Here is a 12,189-nt window from a genome sequence, read left to right as displayed (position 1 = left end):
CTTGTGTCCTTATCACACTGTAAAAACTCTATGCACATAAAGGGCCCTAAAATATGGAATTCATTACCAGAAGACATTAAAGCAACCCAGTCTGAGAATCAGTTTAAGACTCTTCTCAAAAGCCACTTAATCACCCTAGACTAAACGTTAAATACTCAGTACACACATACTCACTTATGTACTCCCACATCATAACTTCAACAATCACTTTGAACCTTTTATCCATTGTTGACAGGAAAATAGTTGAACCATTGCTTTCACAAAAAGCATTTTAGACTTTATGAATATATCCTTTTTCTTATACAAATTTAATTCACTTATAATTAATAATCTACTGTTCAAATATGAAATAATTAGTATCCTACTGTACAACTATGATAAAATCCTTAGTGTTAAGTAGTCTGTAAGCCAATAATGTTAAGCTGGCCCATAATGCCTAGGCATAATAGAGGCTCTCTTTGCATTGCAGAGGAAGAATTCTGTTCCACTTTCCCATGGAGAATGAATATACATTATATATATATAATATGTATATATATATATATATATATTATATATATATATATATATATATTTTTTTTTTATTATATATATATATATATATATATATTATCACACTGGCCGATTCCCACCAAGGCAGGGTGGCCCGAAAAAGAAAAACTTTCACCATCATTCACTCCATCACTGTCTTGCCAGAAGGGTGGATTGTTTTTTGAAGCAGTTTGTGACAGAACCTACAAGGGGAAATAACCTGCTTGACTTAGTTATGGCAAACAATGAATCCCTTGTTAATAATTTAGAAATTTCAGAGGAACTGGGTGCTAGCGACCACAAATCAATTACATTTAGCATTGAATGGAAGTACGATAGTAGCGATAACTCAGTAACAGTCCCAGATTTTCGCTTAGCAGATTACGATGGGCTTAGAGAACACTTATCATCTGTTGACTGGGGTAACGAAGAGAGCTATCAATATGACAGTTTTCTGAACACTATACATGCTGCTCAAAGAGCGTTTATCCCATATAAAGAAATTAGATCAAATAGAAATGACCCAAAATGGATGAATAATAGGCTCAAATATCTACTAGGGCATAAGAAAGGAATTTATAGGCGTATCAAAAGAGGTGAGGGTCATCTTATGAATCAGTATATTGACATTAAGAGGGACATTAAAAAGGGGATAAGAAAAGCTAAAAGGGACTATGAAATTAAAGTTGCTAGGGATTCTAAAACTAACCCAAAAAGTTTTTTCCAGGTCTATAGAACAAAAGTTAGAGATAAGATAGGTCCCCTTAAAAATAACTATGGGCACCTTACTGACAAAGAGAATGAAATGTGCTTGATTTTAAATAATTATTTTCTCTCAGTTTTTACACAGGAAGACACTAACAATATTCCAGTAATTAATTTTTACAGTGGGCTAGAAGAAGATAAATTATGTAACATCACAGTCACTAGTGAGATGGTTGTGAAGCAGATAGACAGACTGAAGCAAAATAAGTTGCCGGGCCCTGATGAGGTTTTTTCAAGGGTTCTTAAGGAATGCAAAATGGAACTCTGTGAACCATTAACTAATATTTTTAATTTATCTCTTCAAACAGGTGTAGTGTCTGATATGTGGAAGATGGCTAATGTAACTCCTATTTTTAAAACAGGGGACAAGTCGTTACCGTCAAATTACCGCCCAATAAGCCTGACCTCAATTGTAGGCAAATTACTAAAGTCAGTTATAGCTGAGATTATAAGAAGCCATCTCGATAAGCATAGCTTGATTAATGATACTCAGCATGGATTCACAAGAGGCCGGTCTTGTCTAACTAATTTATTAACTTTCTTCAGTAAAGCTTTTGAGGCTGTTGACCACAATAAAGAATTTGATATTATTTACTTAGATTTTAGTAAGGCTTTTGATAGAGTTCCGCACCATAGACTGTTAAAGAAAGTGGCAGCTCATGGCATTGGGGGAAAAGTGCTCTCGTGGATCGAGTCATGGCTCACTGACAGGAAGCAGTGTCCATAAATGGGGTTAAATCCGAGTGGGGATCTGTAACAAGTGGCGTTCCACAGGGATCAGTCTTGGGCCCGTTGTTGTTTATAATATATATCAATGATCTTGATGAGGGAATTACTAGTGATATGAGCAGATTCGCCGATGACACAAAGATAGGTAGGATAATTGATTCAAACGTAGATGTTATGGAACTTCAGGAGGATTTAAACAAACTCTATTCTTGGTCAGAAAAGTGGCAGATGCAGTTCAATGTAGATAAATGCAAGGTTCTGAAGCTTGGGAGTGCCCATAACCCTAGTACTTATAAGTTAAATGATGTAGAACTTAGCCATACAGATTGCGAAAAGGACTTGGGGGTTATGGTGAGCAGCAACCTTAAACCAAGACAGCAATGCCTAAGCGTACGTAATAAGGCAAATAGATTACTGGGATTTATATCAAGAAGTGTAAGCAACAGAAGTCCAGAGGTCATACTGCAGCTTTATACATCATTAGTAAGGCCTCACCTAGATTATGCAGCTCAGTTCTGGTCTCCGTATTACAAAATGGACATAAATTCGTTAGAAAACATTCAGCGTAGGATGACTAAATTAATACATAGCATTAGAAATCTTCCTTATGAAGAAAGATTGAAGACTCTTAAGTTACATTCACTTGTTAGACGAAGAATGAGGGGAGACCTGATCGAAGTGTATAAGTGGAAGATAGGTATTAATAAAGGGGATATTAATAAGGTCTTGAGGATGTCTCTCCAAGAGAGAACCCGCAGTAATGGATTTAAATTAGATAAGTTTAGATTTAGAAAGGACATAGGAAAGTATTGGTTTGGAAATAGGGTAGTTGATGAGTGGAACAGTCTACCTAGTTGGGTTATTGAGGCTGGGACTTTGGATAGTTTCAAATCTAGGTTGGATAAATACATGAGTGGGAGGGGTTGGATTTGAGTGGGACTTTCACATCAGAGCTTATTTCTTGGGTGGCATTGAAAATTGGGTTGGGCAAATGTTTTGTTAGTGGGATGAATTGTAAAGGACCTGCCTAGTATGGGCCAGCAGGCCTCCTGCAGTGTTCCTCCTTTCCTATGTTCTTATGTTCTCCTGTATATATTACTAAATGTAAAAGGTGAAACTTTTGTTTTTCCTTTTGGGCCACCCTGCCTCGGTGGGATACAGCCGGTGTGTTGAAAGAAGAAGACTATTGTACATATGTGTATATATACCTACCATCCGACTTACGACCAAGCTTGGTTCAGACCAATCGGTCGTAAGTCAAAATGGACGTAAGTCAAACCTTCGAAAAATGCCGACATACTGGGTAGGGCATAATGTCAAACTTGTCCTATATAAACTACCTACATAGTTTATCTGGAGAGAGTTCCGGGGGTCATACCATGTCAAAATGCTCGACTAACACCCAGTACCCATACTATAACAACAGGTGGAAAGAAACACGTCCAATGTTTCTACTCTGGCTGGGAATCGAACCCAGGCCCTCACCGTGTGAAGCGAGAGCGTTAACCACCAGGCCACCAGAGCATAGTACTGTAATGTAATGTACAATCATTATTTCATTCTTTTTATCATAATTTGCTTCTATTGTTATATTTTAATTATTTATTTACTGTATATAATGTATACATGGTAATGAACTGTATTGTAAATTTTACATCGCATAGAGGATCATATGTTACTGTTATCTTTATGTATTGTCGACACAGTGGAATGGGAGAATACCACTGGTAGTGTCATCCTACCAGAATGTAGTATAACCTATACCCTAAGTAAAGAGAAACAACTCTGGAACATGTGTAATACGTAGCTGGCTGGCTGGCCGGGTGGGTGATTGGCTGACTGAATGTGTGTGTGTGTGTGTGTGTCTCTGTCTCTGTGTCTCTGTCTCTGTCTCTGTCTCTGTGTCTCTGTCTCTGTCTCTGTGTCTCTGTCTCTGTCTCTGTGTCTCTGTGTCTCTGTCTCTGTCTCTGTGTCTCTGTCTCTGTGTCTCTGTCTCTGTGTCTCTGTCTCTGTCTCTGTCTCTCTCTGTCTCTCTCTCTCTCTGTCTCTCTCCGTCTCTCTCTCTCTCTGTCTCTCTCTCTCTCTGTCTCTCTCTCTCTCTCTGTGTCTCTCTCTCTCTCTCTGTCTCTCTGTCTCTCTCTGTCTCTCTCTGTCTCTCTGTCTCTCTGTCTCTCTCTCTGTCTCTGTCTCTCTGTCTCTGTCTCTCTCTGTCTCTCTGTCTCTCTGTCTCTCTGTCTCTCTGTCTCTCTGTCTCTCTCTCTCTCTCTCTCTCTCTCTCTCTCTCTCTCTCTCTCTCTCTCTCTCTCTCTTTATACACAGGGTTTGACAAGGTTAAGGATCCCTAGCTTTATTGACAAGCTATTTACAGGTTAAGGATTCCTAACTTTATTGGCAAGCTAACAGCTGTTACCTACATCAGCTCATTTGAAAGCATTTTTATTGTTATGAGACATACAAGTAGGGAACAGGATGAAATTGGAGCCATCTGTGGGCCAGCATTTTCATTTGATCAACTGACTTTATCTCGTTGACATCATTATGCTGTACGTATGTGTTCCATACTCGAGTCATCCTGGGTATATATGATCTCAGATGGAGTGATGTTCTGGAGAAGGGTACAGCCAGAGTAAAGTTGCTGCGTTCTGCCTGTCTTGTGGCATAAAAGTTTGTTTCACGCTGTCCTTGAAGTGGATCCAAGTGTGGTACTTTGACAATATTGGCCTTGTACATAACAGTAAGGCCACCCACATCCCTCCTATGTTGAAGGCTCTGCTGAAATAACAGATCTATCCAGGATGAGTCCAGGTGAGAGATGAGACGTCTTGCTCTGTTCTCTACTCTGTCAAGCAGTCACAGATGAGTGGAGGGGCAGGCAAACCAAGAAAGTGGAGCATACTCAAGGTGTGAGCGTACTTGTGCCTCGTACAGAATCTTGCAACCCCTACTGTCAAGTAGATGCGAGATATGGTGAAGTGCTGTAAGCTTCCTGGCTGCCTTGTTTGCAAGATTTACAACATGGTTCTTTATGGTTAGTTTAGAGTCAAATTTCACCCCAAGGATATCAACTTCTTCTCCAGGTGCCAACACCCTCCCATTCATCCTTACTACTGCACCAGCATTACCATCATGGTGCCTAGAGACGATCATCATTTGCATTTTCTCAGGTGCAAATGTTACTTGCCATCTATTTCCCCAAGCTGATATAGCTCTCAGCTGGTGATTGATGTAGCTTAGAGCAGCTGGCATTTCTTCTCTTGGATAAGTGAATGTCAGTGTACAGTCGTCTGCATATGCATGTGATTCTGGGATGAGATGAAGAAGGTCGTTGAAGTAGACATTCCATAACAATGGTCCCAGCACGCTTCCTTGTGGAACACTTGCTCCAATAGGATGTCTTGCTGAATCCGTTCCATTGAGAACTACACTTAGAGATCTACCATGAAGGTAATCACTAAGGAGACATAGTGTAGTGCCTGCAATTCCCAGTGCTTGAAGTTTTGCTAAGAGGCCCTGGTGCCACACCCGGTCGAAAGCGCCAGCAATGTCCAGTGCTCCACACAGCTGACTTTGGATTCATCCAGTGACTGGTGCCACTTAGTGGAGAGGTTTAACAACAGATCAGCGGCAGAGTAACCTTTCCTGAAGGCATATTGACGATCACAAAGTAGTGAGTGATAGTCAAAAAACTCTGTCACTTGTCTTGAGATTATTGTCTCAAGGATCTTACCAGTGATTGGCAGGAGTGACACTGGTCTGTAGTTGCTGATTTTTGCCCTGCTCTTCTTTTTGTGAACAGGGACTACATTTGCCTCTTTCCATAGAGAGGGCCATTTACACTGTACTAGGCAGTGCTGAAAGATGCGAGTTAGAGGTGCTGCTAGCTGGTCTGCACATCTTCTCAGCAATCTTGGGCTCAACTTGTCTGGGCCCACAGCCTTTTCTTGGTCAAGCGATTTAAGAAGGAAATGCACCTCCTCCTGCCTTATTGTCACCACTGACAGTTTTGACACAGTTCTTGCAGCTAGCCAAGTAGGGTCCCTTGCTGGATCAGGAACTTGCATTTTGGTAGCAAAGTGTTCAGCAAAGAGGTCCGCCTTCTCTTGACTACTAGTAGAGGTGGTCCCATCCCGTCGATTTAGAGGTAGAATGAGTTAATCAGGCAGATAACCTTGTCTGTCCTTGACCAGGGACCACCAGGTTTTGGAGCCTACCCTACCTGATGCTAGCTTTCTTTTAGTGTCCACCTCCCATTTAGCAATGGCCCACTTTTGAACGTCACCCATATGCCTACAGGCTTGCATGTGCAAGTTCCTGTTATAGGTGGTAGGATGTCTCTTATACCTTCGCCATGCTTTGTACTTAGCAGTAGCAGCCTCTCTACAACGAAAGCCAAACCAAGGCTGATCTGTAGGCTTCATCACATATTGCCGGTGAGGAATGTGTTCTTGTTGTAGAGTTGTAGATTAAGGATGTGTCCAGTGAAGGCTTTCACTTGGTTGTCAACATCCCCTTGGAGAAGAGCATTCCAATCGGTGGTGGCGAGCTCAGAGCTCAGAGCTGGCCAATTACCTCTTTCCCATAGCCAGGTTGTGCGTGTGGACTCCTCACGTCGTTCTGTTGGGATCTTAAGTGTCGTAAAAACGGCCTCTCTCTCTCTCTCTATCTCTATCTCTATCTCTCTCTCTCTCTCTATCTCTATCTCTCTCTCTCTCTCTCTCTCTCTCTCTCTCTCTCTCTCTCTCTCTCTCTATCTCTATCGCTCTCTCTCTCTCTCTCTCTCTCTCTCTCTCTCTCTATCTCTCTCTCTCTCTCTCTCTATCTCTCTCTATCTCTCTCTATCTCTCTATCTCTCTCTATCTCTCTCTATCTCTCTCTATCTCTCTCTATCTCTCTCTCTCTATCTCTCTCTCTCTATCTCTCTCTATCTCTCTCTCTCTATCTCTCTCTCTCTATCTCTCTATCTCTCTCTATCTCTCTATCTCTCTATCTCTCTCTCTCTCTCTCTCTCTCTCTCTCTCTCTCTCTCTCTCTCTCTCTCTCTCTCTCTCTCTCTCTCTCTCTCTCTCTCTCTCTCTCTCTCTCTCACACACACACACACACACACACACACAGGTACACATAAGTAAAGTTATCATACATAGTATAAATTACCTAGGATAACCCAAATAATCCAGACAAAGTGCTTTACAGTGGATCTGTGCTCCAGTGCCCTAAATTAATATTAATAATTATGATTATTATTATTATTACAATAATACATATGTACTAATATTAATATTATTATTATTAAAGAGAAGGCATATCAACCAAGTTTTCATGGTAAGGGAGAACCAACATATTTTTAGTTGAATAAGGTTGGTTCAGTTTCGTATAAATTATCCAAATGGCTTGTTCTCCCTTTCCATGAAAACTTGGTTGATATGCCTTCTCTTCTTAAGACTTTTAATATTAAAGTTGTATTTAAAAATCTTGATACAGTAAAAAAAACTTTTGATAAAGAATTCTTCCCAAAATGTTGATGTATGTGTCTATAAGATTCCTTGTAAAATTTGCGATGAAGTTTATTACAGTCAAACTGGTAAAAGTCTCGAACTTAGATTAAAACAACATAAATATAGCATTAGAACTGGACAAGATTCCAATGCTCTATTTATTCACGTGAGAGATTTTAACCATCCAATTGATTTTCAAAAAGTTGAGAAAGTTGTATCAAGTAAGTCCATGGTTGACAGAAATATAATTGAATCTTGTTTCATAAAAAGCAGTTTTGAAAATAATATGAATATTTCCTTAGGTTTATATAAATTAGATTCATTTATAATTAATAAAATTTGGTTAGAGTTTAATAATACATTAGACAGATAATAAACCTTATTTCTTGGGTGAAATAATTTGTTAGTGGGATGTCGTGAGGACCTGTCTAGTTGGACCAGCGGACCTACTGCAGTGTTCCTCTTTTCTTATGAGTCCGGTATTGTCACACATCAGGTGTTTCTTTGTTGTGGGGGTTGACTATGAGGTGTGGTCTAAGCCCTTTAATTGCCTTTTTTTGATGTATTACTTTCATAGTTCCTTGACAATGTGAGTAGTCACGAAAGCGCTTGGAATTTCACTACTCTTTCACAGTGGTTGTTTTGCATGTATCTTTCTTTCTTTCAACACACTGGCCGTATCCCACTGAGGCGGGGTGGCCCAAAAGGAAAAACAAAAGTTTCTCCTTTTACATTTAGTAATATATACAGGAGAAGGGGTTACTAGCCCCTTGCTCCCAGCATTTTAGTCGCCTCTTACAACACGCATGGCTTAGGGAGGAAGAATTCTGTTCCACTTCCCCTCGGAGATAAGAGGAAATAAACAAGAACAAGAACTAGAAAGAAAATAGAAGAAAATTCAGAGGGGTATATATATATACGCTTGTACATGTATGTGTAGTGTGACCCAAGTGTAAGTAGAAGTAGCAAGATGTACCTGAAATCTTGCATATTTATGAGACAGACAAAAGACACCAGCAATCCTACCATCATGTAAAACAATTACAGGCTTTCGTTGTACACTCACTTGGCAGGACGGTAGCACCTCCCTGGATGGTTGTTGTGTGTGTGTGTGTGTGTGTGTGTGTATATATATATATATATATATATATATATATATATATATATATATATATATATATATATATATATATATATATATATATATATATATATATAGATGGCAGAGAGCATGCATAGTTCCTTTGTATAAAGGCAAAGGGGATAAAAGAGAGTGCAAAAATTATAGGGGGATAAGTCTGCTGAGTATACCTGGTAAAGTGTATGGTAGAGTTATTATTGAAAGAATTAAGAGTAAGATGGAGAATAGGATAGCAGATGAACAAGGAGGCTTTAGGAAAGGTAGGGGGTGTGTGGACCAGGTGTTTACAGTGAAACATATAAGTGAACAGTATTTAGATAAGGCTAAAGAGGTCTTTGTGGCATTTATGGATTTGGAAAAGGCGTTTGACAGGGTGGATAGGGGGGCAATGTGGCAGATGTTGCAAGTGTATGGTGTAGGAGGTAGGTTACTGAAAGCAGTGAAGAGTTTTTACGAGGATAGTGAGGCTCAAGTTAGAGTATGTAGGAAAGAGGGAAATTATTTCCCAGTAAAAGTAGGCCTTAGACAAGGATGTGTGATGTCACCGTGGTTGTTTAATATATTTATAGATGGGGTTGTAAGAGAAGTAAATGCGAGGGTCTTGACAAGAGGCGTGGAGTTAAAAGATAAAGAATCACACACAAAGTGGGAGTTGTCACAGCTGCTCTTTGCTGATGACACTGTGCTCTTGGGAGATTCTGAAGAGAAGTTGCAGAGATTGGTGGATGAATTTTGTAGGGTGTGCAAAAGAAGAAAATTAAAGGTGAATACAGGAAAGAGTAAGGTTATGAGGATAACAAAAAGATTAGGTGATGAAAGATTGAATATCAGATTGGAGGGAGAGAGTATGGAGGAGGTGAATGTATTCAGATATTTGGGAGTGGACGTGTCAGCGGATGGGTCTATGAAAGATGAGGTGAATCATAGAATTGATGAGGGAAAAAGAGTGAGTGGTGCACTTTGGAGTCTGTGGAGACAAAGAACTTTGTCCTTGGAGGCAAAGAGGGGAATGTATGAGAGTATAGTTTTACCAACGCTCTTATATGGGTGTGAAGCATGGGTGATGAATGTTGCAGCGAGGAGAAGGCTGGAGGCAGTGGAGATGTCATGTCTGAGGGCAATGTGTGGTGTGAATATAATGCAGAGAATTCGTAGTTTGGAAGTTAGGAGGAGGTGCGGGATTACCAAAACTGTTGTCCAGAGGGCTGAGGAAGGGTTGTTGAGGTGGTTCGGACATGTAGAGAGAATGGAGCGAAACAGAATGACTTCAAGAGTGTATCAGTCTGTAGTGGAAGGAAGGCGGGGTAGGGGTCGGCCTAGGAAAGGTTGGAGAGAGGGGGTAAAGGAGGTTTTGTGTGCGAGGGGCTTGGACTTCCAGCAGGTATGCATGAGCGTGTTTGATAGGAGTGAATGGAGACAAATGGTTTTTAATACTTGACGTGCTGTTGGAGTGTGAGCAAAGTAACATTTATGAAGGGGTTCAGGGAAACCAGCAGGCCGGACTTGAGTCCTGGAGATGGGAAGTACAGTGCCTGCACTCTGAAGGAGGGGTGTTAATGTTGCAGTTTAAAAACTGTAGTGTAAAGCACCCTTCTGGCAAGACAGTGATGGAGTGAATGATGGTGAAAGTTTTTCTTTTTCGGGCCACCCTGCCTTGGTGGGAATCGGCCAGTGTGATAATAATAAATATAAATATATATATATAAATATATATACATATATATATATATATATATATATATATATATATATATATATATATATATATATATATATATAAATAAATAAATAATGACAGTGTACCTATTATGGCATTTTATCAATGAAAATGTCTCAACTACTAGAACCTCTTCCCAACCTCTGTACAGTGGACCCCCGCATAGCGACCTTAATCCGTGCAAGAGGGCTGGCTGTTATGCGAAATGTTCGGTATGTGAATGAATTTTCCCCATAAGAAATAATGGAAATAAAATTAATCCGTGCAAGACACCCAAAAGTATGAAAAAAAAATTTTTTTACCACATGAAATGTTAATTTTAGTACACACAAACTGAAAAAGGCATGCACAATTACATGACACTTACTTTTATTGAAGATCTGGTGATGATTGATGGGATGGGAGGAGGGGAGAGAGAGTGTTAGTGTTTAGAAGGGGAATCCCCTTCCATTAAGACTTGAGGTGTCGAGTCCTTTTCTGGGGTTACTTCCCTTCTTCTTTTAATGCCACTAGGACCAGCTTCAGAGTCACTGGACTTCTTTCGCACAACATATCTGTCCATAGTGGCCTGTACCTCTCGTTCCTTTATGATTTGTCTAAAGTGGTTCACAACATTGTCATTGTAACAGTCACCAGCACGGCTTGCAATAGCTGTGTGAGGGTGATTTTCATCAAAAAAGGTTTGCACTTCAAGCCATTTTGCACACATTTCCTTAATCTTTGAAGTAGGCAATTCCTTCAATTTCTCTCTCCCCTCCTTTGAACCAGTTTCCCCAGGTCTGGCCTCTTGCTCTTGAAGTTGATCTATCAGCTCATCAGTGGTTAGTTCTTCATTGTCCTCCTCCACCAACTCTTCCACATCCTCCCCACTAACCTCCAACCCCAAGGACTTCCCCAATGCCACAATTGATTCCTCAACTGGTATACTCCTCTCAGGGTTAGCCTCAAACCCTTCAAAATCCCTTTTGTCTACACATTCTGGCCACAGTTTCTTCCAAGCAGAGTTCAAGGTCTTCTTAGTCACTCCCTCCCAAGCCTTACCTATAAGGTTTATACAATTGAGGATATTAAAGTGATCTCTCCAAAACTCTCTTAGAGTCAGTTGAGTTTCTGAGGTCACTACAAAGCACCTTTCAAACAGAGCTTTTGTGTACAGTTTTTTGAAGTTTGCAATAACCTGCTGGTCCATGGGCTGCAGGAGAGGAGTGGTATTAGGAGGCAAAAACTTCACCTTAATGAAGCTCATGTCCCCATAAAGTCGCTCTGCCACGTCTGTAGGATGACCAGGGGCATTGTCTAACACCAGGAGGCACTTAAGTTCTAATTTCTTTTCAGTTAGGTAATCTTTGACATTGGGGGCAAATGCATGGTGTAACCAGTTATAGAAAAAGTCCCTAGTGACCCATGCCTTACTGTTTGATCTCCACAGCACACACAAATTATCCTTGAGGACATTCTTTTGCCTGAACGCTCTGGGAGTTTCAGAGTGATACACTAATAAAGGCTTAACTTTGCAATCACCACTAGCATTGGCACACATCAACAAAGTAAGCCTGTCTTTCATAGGCTTATGTCCTGGGAGTGCCTTTTCCTCCTGAGTAATGTAGGTCCTGCTTGGCATTTTCTTCCAGAACAGGCCTGTTTCATCACAATTAAACACTTGTTCAGGTTTCAGTCCTTCAGTTTCTATGTACTCCTTGAATTCCTGCACATATTTTTCAGCCGCTTTGTGGTCCGAACTGGCAGCCTCACCATGCCGTATCACACTATGTATGCCACTACGCTTCTTAAATCTCTCAAACCAACCTTTGCTG

General features: G+C 40.4%; 1 protein-coding gene across 3 annotated transcripts in view; it reads left to right on the top strand.

Annotated features, from left to right (window-relative positions):
- Positions 1-12,189, top strand: part of LOC128684855 (uncharacterized) — a 503,715-nt gene that overhangs the window by 467,140 nt on the left and 24,386 nt on the right. The window lies entirely within an intron of this gene.

This window comes from Cherax quadricarinatus, chromosome 5, assembly GCF_038502225.1.
Source record: "Cherax quadricarinatus isolate ZL_2023a chromosome 5, ASM3850222v1, whole genome shotgun sequence".
Lineage (NCBI taxonomy): Eukaryota > Metazoa > Arthropoda > Malacostraca > Decapoda > Parastacidae > Cherax > Cherax quadricarinatus.
This window is presented reverse-complemented; position numbering and strand designations above follow the sequence as displayed.